Source organism: Primulina huaijiensis, chromosome 8, assembly GCF_012295235.1.
Source record: "Primulina huaijiensis isolate GDHJ02 chromosome 8, ASM1229523v2, whole genome shotgun sequence".
NCBI classification, from domain to species: domain Eukaryota; kingdom Viridiplantae; phylum Streptophyta; class Magnoliopsida; order Lamiales; family Gesneriaceae; genus Primulina; species Primulina huaijiensis.
Genome location: NC_133313.1, coordinates 8,110,794 through 8,133,362, shown reverse-complemented (window position 1 = coordinate 8,133,362; position 22,569 = coordinate 8,110,794). Strand labels below are relative to the sequence as shown.

General features: G+C 33.8%; 1 pseudogene; it reads left to right on the top strand.

Annotated features, from left to right (window-relative positions):
- LOC140982047 (uncharacterized) overlaps positions 1–6,132 on the top strand; it is a 15,951-nt pseudogene extending 9,819 nt beyond the window's left edge.
- The last annotated feature ends 16,437 nt before the right edge of the window (positions 6,133–22,569 follow it).

Sequence of the window (22,569 nt, the reverse complement as noted above, 5' to 3'; positions counted from 1 at the left end):
AAAAGGCCAAATTTTGAACCATTTTCTCAAAATTACAATCCAGGTTGGCGAAATCATCCAAATTTTAGTTGGAGGAATGATAATGCTGCACAATTTTCACAACCACATTTCCAAAATCAACAAAATTTTCAAAATTATGCACCTTATGTTCCTCCACCTAAAAGGAATTTGGAAGATATATTGAATTTTTTCATTGCAAAGCAAGAGTCTATCAATACTCAAACTGCTCAAACCATGATAGATTTGAAAGATACTCTTGCTAAATTTTCATATGCACTTAATGTTCATGAAAAAGGTAAATTTCCTTCACAACCTCTGCCTAATCCCAAGGATCATCATTCACAAACTGAAACTTCTGGAACTCAACCGACGAATCAGGTAAAATCTGTTATTACCCTTCAAAGTGGTAAGGTTGTGGAAAAATCCATTCTTGAACCTTGTGAAGATGATGATAAATCAACTCCAAAGAGTAAGGAAGTGGAACCCATACCTTGCGAAGAGGAGGTTCAACAGACAGTGTCACCACCATTCTCTCATGCATTAAAAAATACAAAAAAAATCAAATTTGAATTCTGATATATATGATATTTTTAAACAAGTAAAAGTTAATATTCCTTTATTAGATGCAATAAAACAGGTACCATCATATGCCAAATTTTTGAAAGACTTGTGCACTGTGAAAAGAAAATTGAATGTGAAAAAGAAAGCATTTTTAGCCTAACAAGTAAGTGCAATTATTCAAAATAATAATGCTTAGAAATATAAAAAGGGGTCCTACTATTTCTTGTATTATTGGAGAACGAAAGATTAAAAAAGCCTTGCTTGACCTTGGAGCTAGTGTGAATTTACTTCCATATTCAGTTTATCAAGAACTCAATCTAGGCGAGTTAAAACATACTTCGTAACACTTTTACTTGCTGATAGATTTGTTAAAGTGCGAAGAGGTATGGTAGAAGAAGTGTTGATCCAAGTTGATAACTTTGAATATCCTGTCGATTTCATAGTTTTAGATACACAACCTATCGAAGCTTGTAATGCAATTCCTGTAATTTTAGGTCGTCCATTTTTAGCAACTTCTAATGCTCTTATAAATTGCAGGAATGGAATAATGAAGTTGTCATTTGGTCACATGACCCTGGAGCTTAATGTGTTTAATCTTTGTAAGCAACCACATGACAAAGGAGATGAAAGTGAAGATGAAAATCTTATTGAAACTCTTGTGGAAGAAAACATTCAAGAAGGGAGTGCTCGTGATCAATTAGATATTTGTTCAATTGAAACTGTTAAAGAAAATATTGAAATTGATCTTGATGATTTTATCAGGTATCACTCGTTACCAGGATCAGAGAAAGAATTTGATGCAAAATATGAGAACAAAGACGAACCACCCATATTGGAGTTAAAACCCTTGCCAGAAGAATTGAAGTATGCATTTCTTGGAGAAGATGAAACATATCCGGTGGTAATTTCTTCCAAACTAGCAAGTGATGAAGAAGGTAAATTAGTTGATATGCTTAAAAGACATAAAAATGCAATTGGTTGGACACTAAAAGATCTCAAGGGCATTAATCCACTAATTTGCACTCACAAAATTCACTTAGAAGAAAATGCAAAAACATCTCAACAACCACAAAGGAGATTAAATCCACACATGAAAGATGTTGTGAAAACTGAAGTTCTCAAACTACTTGATGTTGGGATTATCTACCCTATTTCTGATAGTAAGTGGGTAAGCCCAACACAAGTAATTCCGAAAAAATCTGGCATCACAGTGATAAAAAATGAAAAAGGTGAATTGTTAACAAGTCGAGTCCCATCTAGTTGGCAGATGTGTATTGATTATAGAAAATTAAATGACGCCATTAGAAAAGATCATTTTCCATTACAATTTTTGGATCAAATTTTAGAAAGAGTAGCAGGTCATCCATACTACTGTTTTCTTGATGGATATTCAGGTTATTATCAAATTCCCATTGCACTCGAAGATCAAGATAAAACTACATTCACATGTCCTTTTAGAACATTTGCATTTAGAAGGATGCCATTTGGATTATGCAATGCCCCATCAACATTTCAAAGATGTATGCTAAGAATTTTTTGATACATGGTTGAAAATTATTTGGAAATTTTCTTGGATGATTTAACTGTCTTTGGGAATACATTTGATAATTGTCTTGAAAATTTGGAAAAAGTTTTAAAAAGATGCGAGGAAAAAGGTCTTATTTTAAATTGGGAAAGATGTCATTACATGATTACTTCTGGAATTGTTTTGGGACATGTCGTGACATCTCATGGAATTGAAGTTAATAAAGCAAAAGTTGATGTCATTGCCAATTTACCCCCTCCAAAAACCATTAAAGAAATTCGCTCATTTTTGGGACATGCTGGATTTTATAGGAGGTTTATAAATGACTTTAGTTTAATCTCTAAACCCATTTGTAACCTCTTAACAAAAGACACTGCATTTGAGTGGACTCAAGAATGTCAAAATGCTTTTGACAAAATCATTCGACATTTAACATCAGCTCCTATCATGCAACCTCCTGATTGGTCTTTACCATTTGAAATCATGTGTGATGCAAGTGATTATGCAGTCGGTGCAGTATTGGGTCAAAGAAGAAATGGTAAGCCTTATGTGATATATTATGCAAGTAGAACTTTAAACAATGCCCAAATGAATTACTCCACAACTGAAAAAGAACTACTTGCTGTAATATTTGCATTAGATAAATTTCGTTCTTATTTGATTGGATCAACGACTATTGTGTTTACTGATCATTCTGCTATTAGATATTTGTTGACCAAACAGGATGCAAAGTCTCGACTGATACGATGGATTTTGTTGCTTCAAGAATTTGACATTGTGATCAAAGATAAAAAAAGAACCGAGAATGTCGTAGCCGATCATTTATCAAGACTAGTAACATGATCATCTTGTGAAATGACACCAATTAACGATAATTTTCCTGATGAACATCTATTTTCAGTTACTACTACACCTTGGTTTGCTAACATAGGAAATTTTCTTGTGACAGGAAAAATGCCACCGCAATGGAGTTCTCAGGATAAAAGAAAATTTTTGAATGAGGTAAAAAACTTTTATTGGGATGATCCGTATCTGTTCAAGTATTGTCCGGATCAAATTTTTCGACGTTGCATACCCGACAATGAGGTAAGTAGTGTCATTAAATTTTGTCATTCAGAAGCATGCAGAGGACATTTTTCTTCAAAGAAAATAGCTGCAAAGATCCTGCAGTGTGGATTTTATTGGCCCACTTTGTTTAAAGACACCCACGAAATCTGCAAGATTTGTGAAAATTGTCAAAAATTGGGTGCGATTTCAAAAAGAAACATGGTGCCTTTGAATCCTATTATTGAAATTGAAATCTTTGATTGTTGGGGAATAGATTTTATGGGACCTTTTCCACAGTCGTTTGGATACTTGTATATTTTAGTTGCAGTTGATTATGTTTCCAAATGGATAGAGGCAATTCCATGTCGAACAAATGATCATAAAATCGTCATCAAATTTTTAAAAGAAAATATTTTTAGTAGATTTGGAATTCCTCGAGCCATGATAAGTGATGGGGGAACTCACTTTGTTAATAAACTTTTTGCTTCATTAATGAAAAAATATGGTATTACTCATAAAGTAACTACTACTTATCATCCTCAAACAAATGAACAAGTTGAATTAGCTAATAGGGAGATAAAGCAAATTTTGGAAAAAGTGTTAACTCAAATAGAAAAGATTGGTTTCTGCGACTTAATGATGCACTTTGGGCATATCGACAGCTTTTAAAACATCATTGAATATGTCTCCCTATAGGTTGGTTTACGGAAAACATTGTCATTTGCCTGTGAAATTGGAACATAAAGCTTATTGGACGATCAAAACTTTAAATTCAAACATTGATGATGCCAAAAAATTGCGTAAATTGCAACTTAATGAACTTGATGAACTCAGAAATGACGCGTATGAGAATTCAAGGATTTATAAAGCAAAAATCAAATCATTTAATGATAAAACAATTCTTAGAAAATCTTTTGAGATTGGTAAAAATGTTTTGCTTTATAATTCTCGACTTCACATATTCCCAAGAAAATTACGATCAAGATGGACATGCCCATATGTTGTAAAGCATTTGTATACTTATGGAGCTGTGGATATTGAAAATCCTAAAAATGGTGATGTTTTTAAAGTAAATGGACAAAGGCTTAAACCATTTTTAGAAAATGAAATTATTCAAGAAGAGTTTATTTCACTTTCCGATCCTTGATTTTTTTTGTGTTGCATTTAATTTTGTTTGTTTTTATTTCAGGTTTCCTTAATCTTTTTCTTTTCCCGGTTAAATGGCGGATAACGGTACTCCGTGACTTTCATAGTCGGTTTAATCAGTTTCCCATAATTGCTGATACAAAAATTAAAAAAAAATCATTTCTTTTCTTTTCAAAATGGATGAAATTCTCTCAAAAATTTTTAAATATTTTCCCTCTGTTTCTGAAAATGTTCTAAGAAAAATTTATGCAGGAAGGTGTGAAAGATTGAGATTGCTAATGCAAAAAGGAATTCCAGAAGATATTCGTCTTGTAATAGAAGTTAAGGTCCGATTAGGAGGAGAAGTTAATCATTGCTCATTCGGTATTTGCTTGGATTAGGAAAAAGCACTTATGCGAAAAATCGAAGGGCCAAAAGTTTAGGGGTTTGTCATAAGTGTGCAAGATGGACTTGTGACAAACGATGCAGATCTTTTGGATGTGTTTCCAATAACAGAGAAGATAAAATTTGTTTCATTAAGAATGGGCTGAGTAAGGAGTCTTTAGATAACATCTTATTGACTCTTGGGACGCATTCTAGTTGACATGTGCATATTGAACTTCTCCGTTTATGGAAACAATTCCAAGATGAGCGTCATAGTCTTGGGAATCCAACTAAAAAAGACCCTGTTTGCCAATTTATAAGAAAATTGGATGGGAAGCATATCCTCGACTCATAGAAGGCGTTGAAGTCGTTTCTGAACGTAAAACCAGAGGAAAATTGTGAGCCACAATCACATTACTGTTTACATGCATGTGTGTCATTATTGTTTTTACTGTTTATTCTGTTTACAACTGTGACCCATAGTTTTGTCCTGATAACATATTACCCCTATAAAATCTCTCATCTTTCTCTCTATTTTCGAAGAAAAAAAAAGAAGAAAGTAAAAAAACATGGCTGGAACCTCTGCACAATCATTGAAAAATATTTGTGTATTTTGTGGGTCGAGTCCTGGAAAAAATGAAGTGTTTGTAGAAGCAGCAAATAATCTTGAAAAGATATTGGCTGAAAGAAAAATTCACTTGGTATATGGGGGAGGTAATATTGGGTTAATGGGATCTGTTTCAACATCTGCTCATCTTGGAGGTAGTCAGGTTTTGGGTATTATTCCTACAGCTTTAGCTGAAGGAAATATTATAGGTGTTACGATTGGAGAGGAATTAAAAGTTTTTTCTATGTATGAAAGAATCACTCAAATGATTGAAACTTCTGATGTTTTTATCGCACTAGCAGGTGGTTTTGGTACATTAGAAGAAATTTTTCACATTGTTTCTTGGGCACAACTTAATATCCATAATAAACCTGTGGGCTTGTTGAATATCAATAATTATTATGACAGTTTGTTGACATTTCTTGATAAAGCTGTGGAACAGAATTTCATTTCAGAAAATTCACGACGGATGCTCATCTGTGCTTCGACTGCCGACCAATTAATTGATGATTTGGAAGCTTTTGTTCATAAGCCTGATCCGATGATAACAAAGATCAATTGGTCGCAATCAAGCAGTAAGAAAAGGAAGTTGGATCATTGATTCAAAAGTCGTGGATTGGTTTGTGTTTGTTTCAGTTTGTTATCTTCAATAAAATTCTAGGTGATATCTCTTTCATTATGTACTCTTTATTAATAGTTATTTTGATATTAGGGACAATGTCATATTCTGATTGGGGGGAGAACAAACTTATAAAAAAAATTAAAAAAAAAATTTAAAATAAAAAAAAAAAAAAATATATATATTATTTTAAAATAAAATCATGTTTATTGTTTGTATCTTAGTAATTTTTGCAAAAATGTCATACATTACATGTTTGAAAGATTTAAATTAGAACATGCATTAATCTATTTAAGAATGTTTAAATTTTTATTTGAAAAAAAAAGTCAATTTTAATATTCTGATCAATATAAAAATATGATTTATGAAATCTTTTTGAGTGATTAACCATTGTGATAAAATCAGGTATTAAAGTATATGGCCCAAGATATACCTTATAAGAGTGCCTAAAATTTTAAACTCACACATATTTTGTGAGTGAGTGGAGAGGACTGAGAAAACAGCTTTCGAGCCTTTATTGATCATGAGAGAGACTATCTATTGTTTAGATCTTGAGTTCTTATTTTGAAAAAAAAATGATATTTCCTGAGAAAAAAAGGAGAAAAATACAAAAAGAAAGATATTGAAGATCTATGTAATTTTTAAGTTATATGCTACGACTCATATATCTCTCATAATTAAAAAAAAAAAGAAAGAGAGATATTTATTGTACAAATTAAATAAATATGTGGTCAAGAAGCATAAACTTAGTCTGATTCCATGATGTTATGAAATATATATATATATATATATATGGAAAAAATATATAATAAGAACAACTAGATTTTGAATCAATGGATTTTCTATCTTTTGATTAGTTTGGCTCGTTTGTCTGTCTGCATTCTGTAAACCATTTTTCTGAGCATTTATCTGTATTCCAACTCCATGAGAGAAATCGTTGCCATAAATTGAAACATTTATTAACCTGTGAGGATATGGAGTTGAGACTCTTACTAGGAATTTCTGAAGGCCGTGTACATTTAACTACCTGAAATAAGCTTTGAATTGATCATCTCAAATTATTTCATAAATTATAATTATGATGATCTTGATATAACTTTGACAGTTTTCAAATTTAATTTAAACACTTAGATAGTTTTGATTACATTTCTATTTAAATTAATCAATATGTTTTGTATTGCTATTAACGCTTAAATTGCTATGGACTAGCAATAAGCTGGTTGGGAGGTGTGATAAACATAAAAATTGTACATTAATTAAATATTTTATAATATAATTATATAGTTTTTGTTTTATTAAATGTTTAAATATTATATGTTTTATAATAAATTTTATAAAATATAAGTTGTTGTGTAATTACAAGTTTTTACTATTTTTTACAGGTTCGATAAAACAAGAATAAACTTGGCGTTGCAAATGAGATTAAGATGATTCTTGGACCTATAGAAGTTGATTATAATATCTACAATATTTTTGACAATCATGAGATAAAAATCCTCTCACAATTATGATTAAATTATGCTTACAAATATTAGTTTTTAAAGATTAAATTATGCTTACACATATTAATTTTTATGATTAAATTATTCTTACAAATATTAGTTAAACGATCGTATTTCCATTTTATCGTTTTGAGTGAAGTTTGATCTTTAAAAGTGACTAGCTGTATTTTCTGGTCTACTTATCAATCTTAGCTCACCATTGCGCATAGGGATGAGCACTAGGCACCGATGTAAAATGGAAATACGATCTTTGGGCTCTCTTTGGGGCCTTGTCCTGTAAACGTGGTCTCTCTGGGACATTCTACCTCACGATATTCCCAAAAATCATATATCATATCCTTTATGTCACCGTCAATTCACATCCTTCAAAATATTTTTTTATTTCTTTTTAATCATAAAATATCGTGTCTTTTCCACATTTGAAAAATAGCTTTTAACAGTAAAAATTGCGCAGGTTTATCATAAATCATAAAATCCCATATTTTCATCGTAAACGTTTTAAAATATCATTTAGCATGCATTATGATTCTTAGAGAAACTGCCAGACCTTTCGTACTACCCGAGACGTAAAATGACCATTTTATCCTTGGACTCTAAAATTCTCGATTTTGACTTTTTCTCACTTTTGTTGACTCTAGATTATCCCAAATAATTATTTAAGTTAAATTTGACTTCTAATATTTTTATTTAACGTAAGCTCGAGCTTTTTTATTTAATTTCTTATTTACTAAACCGTAAAGCGTTTTAATCCCGAAATAATCCCAACTTTAATATTTTCTTCTCAAATTTTAAACACGGATAAAATCAAGCTCGTCTCGTAAAATAATTTGAACTCTACCATTTTTAGAAAAATTTAATCATATTTAATCATACTAATAAGCCTTGAAAATATCTATTGAAAAACATTTATTTTATCTTGTTCGTTCTCGTTCTCGTTCTCGTTCTCCTTTCCCCAGCCTATGATCGAATATTCTGGTAAAATCTAGGGTTTTCATAAAATCATGCAATTAAACCCTTAATCATATAGTATGCATCATGTAAGCATTTAAAATCAATTAAATAAAGCAAGTAAGCAATTTAAATCGTTTGCATAAATGTGGTTTACGTGGGTTGACTTTTGACCGTTACACCTTCTGTCAGGGCTTCATCAATGTCGGCAAATTTTCATCTTTTCCTACTTTTCCAACAAATCAACCAACACAAATGAGAAGTGACCCAAATACACAATTTATAAATTAAAATAAAATAATAAAATACATTCTCGATAAATAAAATCATGCAATAACGGAGTCAAAACCACACAAAATAACACATGAAATCAACACGTACCTATCATTATTCAATACACATATATAATTTAGACCCATTATATGGATAGAAAATTTTTCAAAATATATCCACATATTGAATTAAGATGAATACCCTATCACATATGTTGAAGTTCAAACAACAAAAAATTTAATCCGCATTTTTAATTGGGTTTAATCTTATTTGACTGTTTGCAAAGTATTATAATTTAAATATAACATCAACATGGAATTAATGATCTGGATAAAAAAATTCCATGATTTTTACTCGGTACAACATTTTTAATTACTAAACTAGAACCCGACTTTTCACGTTTATATATAGTTTAATATCCATGATTTATAGCTCCGTTTAGCCAAAAAGGTCCGCTGCTACCCTTAGTTACTGCTTTTTCATCAGGATAAAATTTCGACTGTGCAAATAAGAAGATTTTAGGTTTACCAGTATGGTGCATTAATTATCGTATATGATTTTGCATAGGTAATAAAAAAAAATGTAAATTTTCAATTGAAAAATTAATTTGTACAATACAGAGTTAAGCCAAGGAGGCCTGGTACGTAGATGACGAGGAAGGGCGAACGATTTTGAATCAGAAACGCCTTTTCGTGTGGAGGAAGCCTCAATATATACTTCACGAGGAATCCAGCGTAGAATGGAACTTTTGTGCTTTTTCTCCCAACTTATGCAAAAATTTAAGCACAAAACACGCACTCTTATAATTTTTCTGTCTCACTGCTACGCCTTATTTTATAATTTTTCATTTGTTTTCTAGTCTTCCATGGAGCTTAAAACAAGTAATGGCTACCTCGAAAACAAGTAACGGCTACCTCGAAAAATCAAGTTGAGTAATTTTATAAAATACTATAAATTAAAATTTTGAATAATTTTATTTTAAGGAAGATAAAAGGCGATTCTTGTACTTATATACCCCTCTGTCACCGTCGTGCTGAAGAAAATTAAAAATAATGGCCAATTATTCATAGAGTAAATTAGAGAAAAATCTTCAATCCACTTTTCAACTTTGCATTTGCTCACAAGAACCAAAAATCTTAGTTTGAACTCCTTAATTTTAAACAAAAATATCAAATACATATTTGTTTTTATAATTGGGCCAGAAATAGTATCAGAGGTTAGGTAAAAATATTTCAAATATACAAAATTATTATTACAATGTAGTTAAATGATAGAGAAGGAGAATTTTCTCAAATAATATGGATCCGAACACATTTTTTAAACTAATTATTTGCCGAAGTTATACCAATACTTCGGAATATTTGAAATAATAAGATCTAACTAAGGTTAGATATCAGGAGCAAGGTGGAACTTATCATATTCCAAAGGTAAATATATGATTCAGTCTAATAAGTTCTTGGAAATAATACTGGATTCCTCTAAGCTCTCTAGAGATCTTGAGGAAATCCAAAAGACGATAAAAAATTATGTTAGTATGATGTATTATACACCACAAAAAGTAGAAAAAATCCTTGAAACACAATACGAAATTCTTGTAACATTAAAAGATATTCAAATAAGAATCCAAACTCTAGAACAACAAACATGTAAGGTCTAGGAAATTCAAACTACGTAATCTGACTGAATGCAATATAGGATTTTTATCTGAAATAGGTGTCTAATGATTTTTACGCATTTATTTCATGATTATGGCATGGTTAGGTGTTTATTTCTTGGTTGTTTAAAGTTTCATGCATTAGGGTTTTAAGTTGCATTTCGCTTTCGAAAGAGTAACGGAGAGTGGGGATAATCAAGAAAAATGTTTTTTTATTAAATAATTATTTTTAATTATTTAATTTATAGTGTATTTAAGGGAGAATTTCGAAAAAGGGCCTTGGTTGGGTATTTTTACTTGCCGGGCCGAATTTTAAACCGGTACGCAAATTTTTACAATTCGGAAGACTTTTTAAGGGTTCGGACAATATTTTGAAAAATGTACCAAAACAAAATATTTTCGGGATTGCTATTGGGCGTGATGGGTCTATTTAGTACTTATTGAGCCCAAAATCCTTTTAAATTTTAATTAACGGCCCATTAGTGTGTTAATTTTCAACTTAAACTCTACCCTATCAAACCCTAACCCTAAACCTATCTCACGGCCGGCCCCCTCCCTTTCATTCAGTAGCTTTTCTAACAAAAATACAGCAGCCCCTCAACTTTTCTCCCTAGGTTTTCAAGAAAGCTTCTTCTCCGCCTCTCCGGTGCATGCCCTACGCGCGTATCTTCAAGTTTTTGAGCACATAAACGTTAAGGCATACCATGTATCTCTTTTTCTCATCATTTCCACCATTTATATGCTGATGTATATGTAATTGAATGGGGAATGCTATGATTTATCTTGTGGTATCGTTTTTGCAAAGGTTTGACACAAAATATGTTTTCTCTTGATTTATACTCACGTTTTTGTTACCTTGGTGCAAGGGGCTGCCGTGTAAGGACCCTAGGGGGCTGTTTATGTCTAGGAAATTCGAACTACGTAAACTGACTGAATGCAATATAGGGTTTTTTTTTTTTTTTTATCTAAAATAGGTGTCTAATATATTTTAGGCATTTATTTCATGATTATGGCATGGTTATGTGTTTATTTCTTAGTTATTTAAAGTTTCATGCATTAGGGTTTTAAGTTGCATTTCGCTCTCGAAGGAGTAACGGAGACCGGGGATAATCAGGAAAAATGTCTACTATTAAATAAATATTTTTAATTTTTTAATATATAGTGTATTTAAGGGAGAATTTCAAAAATGGGTCTTAGTTGTGTATTTTTACTTTCCGGGCCGAATTTTAAACCGGTACGCAAATTTTAACGACTCGGAAGACTTTTTAAGGGTTCGGACAATATTTTGAAAAATGTACCAAAACAAAATATTTTCGGGAGTGTTATTGGGCGTGATAGGTCTATTTTAGTGCTTAATGGGCCCAAAACTCTTTTTAAATTTAATTAAGGGCCCATTAGTGTGTTAATTTTCTACTTAAAATCTACTCTATCGAACCCTAACCCTAAACCTATCCCATGGCCGCCCCCCTCCCTCTCATTCAGCAGCTTTTCTAAAGAAAATACAGCAGCCGCTCAACTTTTCTCCCTAGGTTTTTAAGAAAGCTTCTTCTCCGCCTCTCCGGTGCAAGCCCTACGCGCGTATCTTCAAGTTTTTGAGCACATAAACGTTAAGGCACGCCGTGTATCTTTTTTTCTCATCATTTACACCATTTATATGCTGATGTATATGTATTGAATAGAGAATGCTTTGATTTATCTTGTGGTATCGTTTTTGCAAAGGTTTGACACAAAATATGTTTTCTCTTGATTTATACTCACGTTTTTGTTACCTTGGTGCAAGGGGCTGCCGTGTAAGGACCCTAGGGGGCTGTTTATGTCGATAGTGAAGACGTCTAGGTGTTGGAGTCACGAGCTGGTTGAGATTTTGTGAGGGGTGATCGTTATTTGTTGGTGGTTTAGCTCGGGTTTGGCGAGATCGAGGGTTTTGTGTGTGCAGCCGTGCATGGCTCGATTCCAGTCAAGAAGCTGACCTCTTGGGTCCATGACAGGGCTGGGAGAGGGCTGTGAACGGCTGGTCATGGCCTTGGAGTAGGTCGAGTCGCAAGAAACAAGTGGGCGTAGCTTTTTGGCATTCACCGAGTGTGTCACGTAGGGTAGAGTGCATGGGGCTGTAGGCGTGGGTTGAGGGGTCCAGGATGGGGGTCCTTGGCTCGGTCTTAGCCCTAGGCGTGGGTTGAGGGGTCCAGGATGGGGGTCCTTGGCTGGGTCTTAGCCCTAGGGTGTCGGGTTGAGGGCTGGACACGTCGACATTTAGGCTAGGATCAATTTAACGCGATTTGGTGCAACTAGGGTTACGATTTGTGCGCGATAGAAATTTCCAGCAACTTACAGGCATGATTCGTAGATCCTAAGGGGTCTGAAATGAGTGGTTTTGGGGCTGGTTGTGTAGGTTCGAATCATGGTTTAAGTTTGGATGAATTTGGTTAAGTTTCGGGTTCATCCAGGTTAAAACCGGGACCCTGGTCCGAGTTTTAAAACGTATCATATAAGTTTTGTAACGGGCTCGATTTTATGTCTAAGAAATTCTTAATATTATGTTTTTAGGTTTTTTTTAAGGAGCTTGGTTGGATTCGGGTCGAAATTTTGAAGTCCAGGGGTAAAATGGCCAATTAAGGTTTCCAGATTTTGCACCCGAGTCGAGGTTTTAGTCCTGGCAACGCTCTAAACACGATTTGACATGTTTTAAATGTTTATGTTATCATGGATATGACTTTTTATTTAAATATGAAAAATACGTTGCATGCTTGATTTTAAGAAAAATTTACGTATATGCATGATTTTATAAGTGATGAATACGATGACATGTTTTTGAAGGAAAGGAGTTGGTTGTAACTAATACGAATACGATAATACGATGATATGTAAGGTCAAGGTTCAGTAGGTGGGTAATATTGTCGCTGATGTCCCCGCCGCCGGATAGCGCGGTTACACATAAATGGATCTATCGCCTAATACGATGATACGAAAGTCACAACTAATGAACATAATTCTAATTAAGAAAATGAACATGTATACGTTGATATTATAAGATATGTTATGAAAATGTTTATGCTTTGACATGTCATGATTATGCATACGACGTTCTAAGATCATGTAATGTATTTTAATTATGATACTTATCACTGTTACCTGTTATGTATATGTACTTACTATAACGTTACAGGTGTGTTAGTCTTTATACTTACTAGGTGTGAATGATGCAGGTGAACATATTGATCAAGAGATTGGAGGTGCCAAAGACTAGTAGACGGAGTTGGATGTGTGCATGCGAACCCGAGGACCGTATTTTCCGCATATCACGTTTATGGGATAGGAATGATTTTGGATATTTCCATACAATGTCTTTTCATTATGTTGATGCTTGCAAGGATTTTTACTCGTTTCATATTTGTTTTATTCTTAAAACTTAAGCCTAGGGTTGGCGATTTGACACGTATTTTAAATGTAGTATTTTTACATGTTAGTGAATTACTATTATTTTAAAATGGGTAATTTGCAGTGGTATTGCATGCATGCTTAAAGTTCTAAGTTTAGAAAATGAATTTATTTTTTCATTTTAGTATATGTTTCAAAACAAGTTCTAGTAAAAAGGACTTCGGTAGGAAGGTTATCACTATCCTTTAGTATTGAACCCTAATTACATCAAAAAGGGACTAACAAAGTGATCCCAAAACTTTTAACTGAAGAAGAAAAAATGGTCAATCTAATTAAAAATGTCTCGAAAAAAAAATTTATTTGATGACAACTTTATAAAGAATTAGTCTCGATGATCTCCAAGACCTTACAAATTCTTTTTCAAATCTCAGGGTCGTAGATAGAAGATAAACACAATTGGGGGTGAACCACCTGCAATAACGTAGTAATCTTCTTGTGAACCACCAAGGAAAAGTGTCTCATAATAAAAATATGATAGGATCCCAAAAAGATTTTCAGATTGGTGGAGAAGCACCCCAGCGGGAACAAGGTCAAAGATAAGTCAAATTATCTTGCACCAAACACTCTATGGGAAATATTTTTTAGAACCTATGCATCCTTATGGGGTTATGCTTAACCTTGATATATTAGACTTCGAAAACAGAAGATCTTATAGATGATTGGACATTAGCTATGAGAATCGCAGCAGGAACATTTGATTTCAATAGAGAAGGATTTATTAAACTTTTAGAAACGAATTTTATGAGATCAGTTAAAATCGCATGAGACATGACTTCGGTAGAAACCAAAGAGTCGGCTCTAGTCATAGAATCTCTCCGTGAGATAGCCGGAATAACGACTATCCTATTTAAAGCACAATTTACAAGGGTAAACTATTTTAGCAGTCAAGATACAGAGAAAAAAGGAAATGTATTCAAGCTCTGTATAGTTTTGAATTACATGACATCTGTTTAGTTAATGAATATATTATATTATTCACTACATATATATAGAATTCAGTGGTCGAAAAAAAATATAGCAATACAACTTTTCTTCGCAAAAATGCCAAGTCTTTGGAGAGAAATGCTAATTATGTAATATGTGAGGATTCGGAATTTCGCAGCAAATCATGTAATTAATAAAACTCGAGATTAATCTCAAAATAGTAAACTTAACCATAAAACTCAACTATAGACTTAAATTTTCAGCTAACACGGCTCAAGGGACTAACTCCAAAGCTCGAGGATTAACTCAAAAAGAATCTACGCCATAAGAAACCGCATCAATCGAAGAGTCGTCACCGGAGGAGTAAACCCCCAGCTCATGAACCCTATATTTTAGCTCAAGGAAGCTCATCCCTTCTTGTCATAAAAAAACCAAAAATGGAGCTCGTAGAAGAGTTAAAAGACTAGACAAATTTAATGTTCAAGAAATAACCCTTGAGTTAGCCAAAATGACCCTTGAGTTTGGATAAAGTATGATTAATTTGAGGCTACTTGGACCATCAACCTTGGGCAATTGGAGGGACATTTTCGGCTGCATTGGAGGCAAGGGAAAGGTCATTCTTCCATCTATAAATAGCACATCACATTCTAAAGAAAAACACACCCAAAAATCCTACAAAAATTCGGTCCTCTCCCTTCCCATTTACTTCTTTGCCGACGCAACCTAGGAGGAAGAAAGAGGAGTTGTTCCTGCTCTTTAGTGCTGTGATTTGCTGTCCACGTTTTCGTTAGGTTCCTATTCAAGATCGGCTACCATTCGCCTAAATAGCAGTAAGTTTCGAACCACCCCTTCGAAATTACTGTAAGTGGGTTTTTGCTATGTATTCCGTTGTAATTTAAAATTTGTGTAAGTATATCATGACATACTTGTACGTGTGTCTATTTATTTTTGAAAAATGTAAAATATCTTTTAAAAACTCGATCGACGTACGTTATATTTCTTCTGTCTTCGATGTTCTTTGATTCTGCTGAGTTCTATCGTAATTCTGATAACTACTGCCTGTTGAATCTGATTTTGTAATACACTGTTATGATTCGAGTTGGATATGGAACGACGATTGTAAATTCTGTTTGGCCCCCATCAGTGGGTATAAAACTGTATTCTAGCCTCACCCCTTAGAGGACTACCATAAAAGGGACAATTTGACCATGAATGACGAGATGAGTAACCTTGTTTTGTTTGTTCCGATCTGTTTTGTTCTGAATTGCCTTGATAGTATCTGTTCTACATTTCGACTCTGATTTGGTTAATGTTCTGATATGTTAAGTAGATATAGTAAGCATTGAAAATTTGTTTTAAATTATCATTATATGCATATGTGATAATCGATCAACCCCTACTTGATGAGTGTTTGCCAAAGCACTCACCCTTACATCTCTTCCTAGATAAGACAGAGGAACAAGTGAATGATGAAGAGAAAGAAACATTATGGGGTTGGTGAACGCATCAAAAGATCTAGGATCAAAACTTTGTATTTTCTCTTTATTTCGCTTCCGCATTACTGATGTAATTTTTATTCTGTTGTCATTGTAAAGACAATATTTATTACGAAAAATACTGATTTTTGGTTAACTGCTACGAGGCTTAATTGTTTTTATGAAAGTTGATAAACAATGTCGGATGTCACCAACGCTTCGGTCCCGAGACGTGACATTTATGTGGTATCATAGCCATCAGGTTCATAATCCCGCTGGGATTTTGATAGACAAAATTTAACAAAGTTAAATTTTGAAAAAAGCCTAGTGTATTCCTATTTGAGACAATCTTACAATCAAATTTATATGCCATCCTTTCCATAATTTTCTTTGAGGAATTCAAATTCTATTTCCTTCAATCGTTTTGCAAATTCTTAGTATTGAAAATTCCACGAAAACCAAGTTACCATCCAAATTTTTGTATCTTTCTACCCTTTATTTTAATATTATTCTGAAATTTTACCTCGATTTATTTTAGGAAATTACTGCTCCACAAACTCATGCTCAAGCTGCCATTCGCATGCGACAGCTCACAATTGACAATCATGCTAGAAAAATTTTTCTTGTTTGAAGGCTCAACTCGCTAGGGAGAAACAAGAAAAACAGGAAATTATAGAAATCAAGAACCTACTCCAGACAGACGTGAGTCCTTCTGGAAGAGCTTACATGCAGCCATGGGGACGAAGTTGTAATTCAGTACTGCATTTCACCCTCAGACAGATGGCCAGTCTGAGCGAGTGATTCAGATATTGGAAGATCTGTTGCGAGCTTGTGTGATCGACTTTCATGGGAATTGGGAATCAAAGCTACCTCTAATGGAGTTTACTTACAACAACAGTTTCCAACCATCTATAGTATGGCTCCCTATGAGGCACTGTATGGGAGGAAGTGTAGATCGCCGATTCATTGGGATGAATTCGGCGAGAGATCAGAACTTGGTCCAGAAATTGTTCAGCAGACTGCAGATGCGGTGGTCAAGATCCGAGACAGGATGAAGACCGCCCAGAGTCGCAAAAGAGTTATACTGACAAGAGCAGGAGGGATCTTGAATTTGCCATAGGAGATCACGTATTCGTGAAGATAGCACCTATGAAGGGTGTTATGAGGTTTGGGAAGAGAGGCAAGCTGAGTTCGAGGTTCATTGGGTCGTTCGAAAAACTTGACAGGGTTGGGACACTAGCTTATCGTGTAGCTCTACCCCCGAATCTGTCCGGTGTACACAATGTGCTCCACGTCTCGATGTTGAGGAAGTATATCGCGAATCCATCGCACGTCTTGAGTTTTGAACCGTTGCAGTTGGCACCAGATCTGTCGTATAAGGAAAGACCCGTCCAAATCCTAGACAGGCAAGAGCGGAGACTTCGGAACAAAGTGACTAAGTAAGTCAAAGTCCGGTGGCTGAACCAATCAGTGGAAAAGGCCACTTGGGAAGCCGAAGCAGATATGAGGAACCGCTACCCGAAATTGTTTGGTAAGACTAAATTTCGAGGACGAAATTTATTTAAGTGTGGGAGGAATTGTAAAGCCCAAAAACAGTAATCGTAAAACCCATACATTTATTTAAATTATTAAATTATTTATTTGACTTTAAAATAATTTTAGAGAGGCATGACTTATGGATTCGCATTATTTTAAATTATTTATGTTTATGTGATGCACCTTATAATGTTTTCATGATTCAGGCGATTATTATATGCGAGATCGAGGAAAAGAGACCAACGACGATTTTGGTGATTTTAAAATGTGGTTATTTATTTTAAGTTAGGAATGTGGCATTTTAAATGATTTATTAAGTTTTTAGCATTTTAAAGCCTAATTTATTTATTAGGTGATTCTTAAGATTTTAAAAACTTTTGAAGTTTAGCAATTGTGTATTTTATTTTGTTAATTAGGGGATTTTGTAAAAGTAGTGGAGATTTAACTTTTTAATTAACATTTAAATCTTAATTAAGCAATTTTATTACCCCTAATTAAATAAAACTCACGCACACACACACCCATACACACAAACACCATCGGTTTTTCATATACATACACATCCTTGAAATTTCAGTGCATTTGTTTGAGAAAAAACTTAGGGTTCTAAGAGTTTATAGCAGCCGTCCCTTCCTCTGCAATTTTCCAACACTCCATCGTCCACTTTTCTTCAAGAAAATCGTGCCACGTTTGTCCCGGATCAACCCTCGTATATCATCGTTTCGGTAGTTTTAAAAGATAAAGGCATGTATAATCTCTCGCTTTTGCATCGATCTTGTCATATTATATATTTTGACGTTGCTTCAACGTAAAAATTCATGTATGATGTGCAAAGTTTGAGCAAAAATTGATTGGATTGAATTTGAAACGATTTTTAGATCTCAAAACCGAATGTTGCTGTCATTTCGTGTAATGTTCATTTTTGGTTGATTTTCTGGAAAAGTTTTCAACATATAAAACATAATAATTTTTGATACCTTCGATTTGACAGTAAATTAGTAATTTTTGGACAATTAAAGATTAAGTTATGATCTTTTTTGTGGGACTGCTCAAACTGTATTTTTTTTAAAATGCGTTCTTGAAGTTTGTTTGTTGCAGGTTTCGTTGGGAATCGTCGGGTGATCGCTGCTGCATTTAGGTATATTAAATATGATGTTTGCACGATATTTGGTGTTTCGTTTCGTGTCGATAGGCACTTGGTTGCAATAGAAGTCGTAGGAAGCGTTTTGAGTCAAAAATTCATGTTTATGGGTTGCGTTGCGTCGTTTTTTGTGCGTCGTTGTTTTGAGGACGTTTTTATGGAGTCGAGTCAATGCCATAGCATCCTAGGATGAGTTTTGATGTATTGGTTCTCGGTCCGTATGTTGGAGTTGGGAGAATTAAGTCGCAAGTCATTTAGTCCAGAGGACCCGGTGCCCGAGCGGTAACTTCTTACCGCCCGAGCGCCACTCTCACTGTCCGAGAGTAGTTTTCCAGTAGACCTCGCGCTCGAGCAGTAAGATGTTACCGTCCGAGCACGTCACCAGCTGAGGGAAGTTAGTTTTTTTTTTTAGTTTTAAGTTTAAATAGTGGGTCTGTGTCTTTCATAGCGTGGAGAATGTTCATACTTCATATCAAGATTTTATTCGGGGTTCGATGTCATGGCTTAGTATGATGATTAAGCGATGTCAAGTCCCGAGTGATTTAGAACGTGATAAGTCAAGTGATATTTTAGTAATGAGCACGACTATTACATCTAATTTATGGAAGTTAAGTTCATGAAATTGTGTTAGTATGCGCAACAGTGGCCCCAAGCAAGATCCAACGAATCCCTCAACGCCATGTAAGTATGTTTGACGTTCAAAAGAAAATATTTATGTTTTTGAGGTATGATAAATGTCTTGTGACCAAATATGAACGGGTTTGGAAGTCGGTGAACGTGGCCGAGGACCTCTCCACCCCGGTAAAGCATGACCGGGTTTAGATTAGGATTGGAAAGCGGTAAAGCATGACCAGGGACCAATCCACCAGGTAAAACATGACCGGGGACCTCATGTATGCGGTAGTGGACATCCCTACCAGCCCAGTACTGTGGTTTAGTCTGATCAGGCACATTTATGTATGGGTCACTTGCTTTGAAACATATCTCTACGTAAAATGATGATGTTATGTATGTCCAAGTATGTATGATGCAAGCATGTTTATGAAAAGTTTTACGTTATGATGGCACGTCTATGTTTATGAAAGTATGTTCAAGTTTCAAGTATGTACGCTCTACTTTAAAATGCATGTGGTTTTATTATATATTACTTGTTACTTCCATTTTATACATGTTGAGTCTTTATACTCACTAGACTTGATCGATACAGGTGAGAACGAGTATTAGGAGACGAGGGGTGGGGACCAATGAGTCGGCTCGGTCTGCGCATGATGCTAAACCCGAGAACCGCCTATGTTTTAAGATCTTTATGCTTGTTTAAAATATTCTGATTTTTACGAGATTGCTTTACGATGTTTGAACCAGTCTTTTTGCAAACTTGGTTTGTAATCTTTTTATTTCAAATATTTCGGACGAACAGATTATTTTATCGCAATTTGAAGGTAAATTATTTATTTAAGAAAATTTTTATTTTTCAGCAAATTTTAAGTAGTTTAAAAGTTACGGTACGTCACACAAAGACTCACACAATGCACTAAAGTACATAAATATGACACACATCAATTATTCAACAACATTGCCACTTTCTCAAGCTCAGATCCCCAAAAAGACGACGACAATTCAGTAAATCTCATCATAGATTGAACCATGTTCATCAATGTTTGATTACGATGTTCTAACACAATACTCAACTGCGGTGTAGTGGGGGGTTACACCGTGATAAAATCTCATTTTTTTACGAAAATCTTGGAATTCAGCACTCAAATATTCTCCATCTCGATCAGATCAAAGTGTTTCATATTTTTCTCTAATTGTTTATCTACTTCTACTTTGAATTCTTTGAAATTTTTAAAGGCTTCAGACTTGTATTGCTTCAAATACACATACCCATTCATCGAAAAGTCATATTGAGAAGTCATAAGTAAAGATAATGAAGTATTAATGCTAATGTTTCATGTTAAAACTTAGTGAACCACACATATCAGTATGGATCAAATCCAAAAGATCATGTACACATTCCATTTTTCTTATGAAATAGGCTTTGATAATTTTTTCTTTCAGAAAAAACTTACATATATCCGAGAGTTTATGCCCAACAGGTCAAGCATGTCCTCTCCCACTAACTTTTCATCTTTCTTTAGGAAATATTTCCTAGCCTAGCATGTCATATGTGTGTTTGATTTAGACTATCTTGTTTTCTTTTATTTGTCACCATATTATTTGAAATCTCTTTATTGCTAGAACACTTCTGGTCTAGATACTTTCCAATGTTCAAGCTTCTAGCAATGAAAAAAAATATGTTCTGACTTATCGAGCTGTGTGAGCCCTTTATGTATTCTTCAGAGTGTGTTTCTTATTTGGCTTGTTTTTCTTGTAAGGGACATATGCTACTTTTCCTTACCTTATGGCCCTTTTTTCGTCCCAGATGATGAGCCACCAAAAAAAGATGCTTTTCATGCCACTAGAAAAGATGTTTTTCATTCTTTATGGTAGCTTCGTAAATCGTAAGCATCTGGACTAACTCTTCAAGTCTTGCCTCTATCTTATTCATATCGAATTTCTCCACCAAATCCGTCAAATTAAGAAGGAGCGACAACAGGGTGATGTCATCATTGAACTTGTTTGGAATCACATATTCTAGGTACACCAGTTTCTTGCTAAGCCCAGTCATATATACACAATGCTCATGGACCGAGACCCCATCTTGCATGCATGTAGTCATGAACTCCTTGATAGCAGCGTACTTCACTGTACGAGTTTGAACACCATACCACTCTTGTATGTGTTTATGAATGTCAACAACATTCACTCGAGATTGAGCATCATACAACTCTTGTATGCGCATATGAATGTTAACAACATTCTTTATTTCCTCAAACTGTCTTTGGTGTTCATTTGACATAGAAACCAGCATATTACACTTTAGCTTGCTGATGATGGTCTCATCACCTCGCATGCTTTTGCCAGTTTAGCAAAAATGAAATTATATGAACCTATTTTGGAGGATAGTTAGTAAGCGTGTATGTGATCACTTTCCAATATCATAACAATATTTTAATTCTTTAGCCAATATTGACAGTTTGATATGGTGAACTTTGTTTTGATCTAGTATTGTGGATAATGGATTGAGTTAAGAAATCACGAATATACTGAACATGAAAACATATAATCATTTCCGACTATTTTAAAATATTTTATAAAACATAAAATACTTGTTTTTGTTTTATGAATTACCTCTCACAATTTTATCCAAAGTAAGAGATTTTTCATTTTGAAAATTTGTTTCATCATTAATTTAAAATCTGATGCCATTTTTGTTTGTACGTTTACCAGATTCGCAACTCTTGTTATAATAATAATAATACACTTACTGATTATTTATAATATATAACATGTATTGTAAATAGAATATGATGATCGATAATTGATAGCTATTTGATCTGTGAGAACCATATACGGATCGAAATCCAAAACCTAGGTCAATGTAGAGATGTAAATGCAGTATTATATAATTTTTTAATATTTTATATGTCTTCAATCTTCAAAACTCTTGATGATCTGAGATCACCATCTTCAAATCTTGATCTCCCACTAAATCTAATATTTACATTAAATTCATATGACACGTTGGAATACAATTTTAAGGGGTAGGAACAACCACAAACAGACTCACTTTAATAATTATAAAATAAATAAAAATATCAACAATGTAAAAATCCTAACATACACCTTGTAAGTTGTTCATGTCTTCAGATCATCTTTTTACCATATAATATCATATATTATATAAAACTTCATAATTTCATATATTATCAA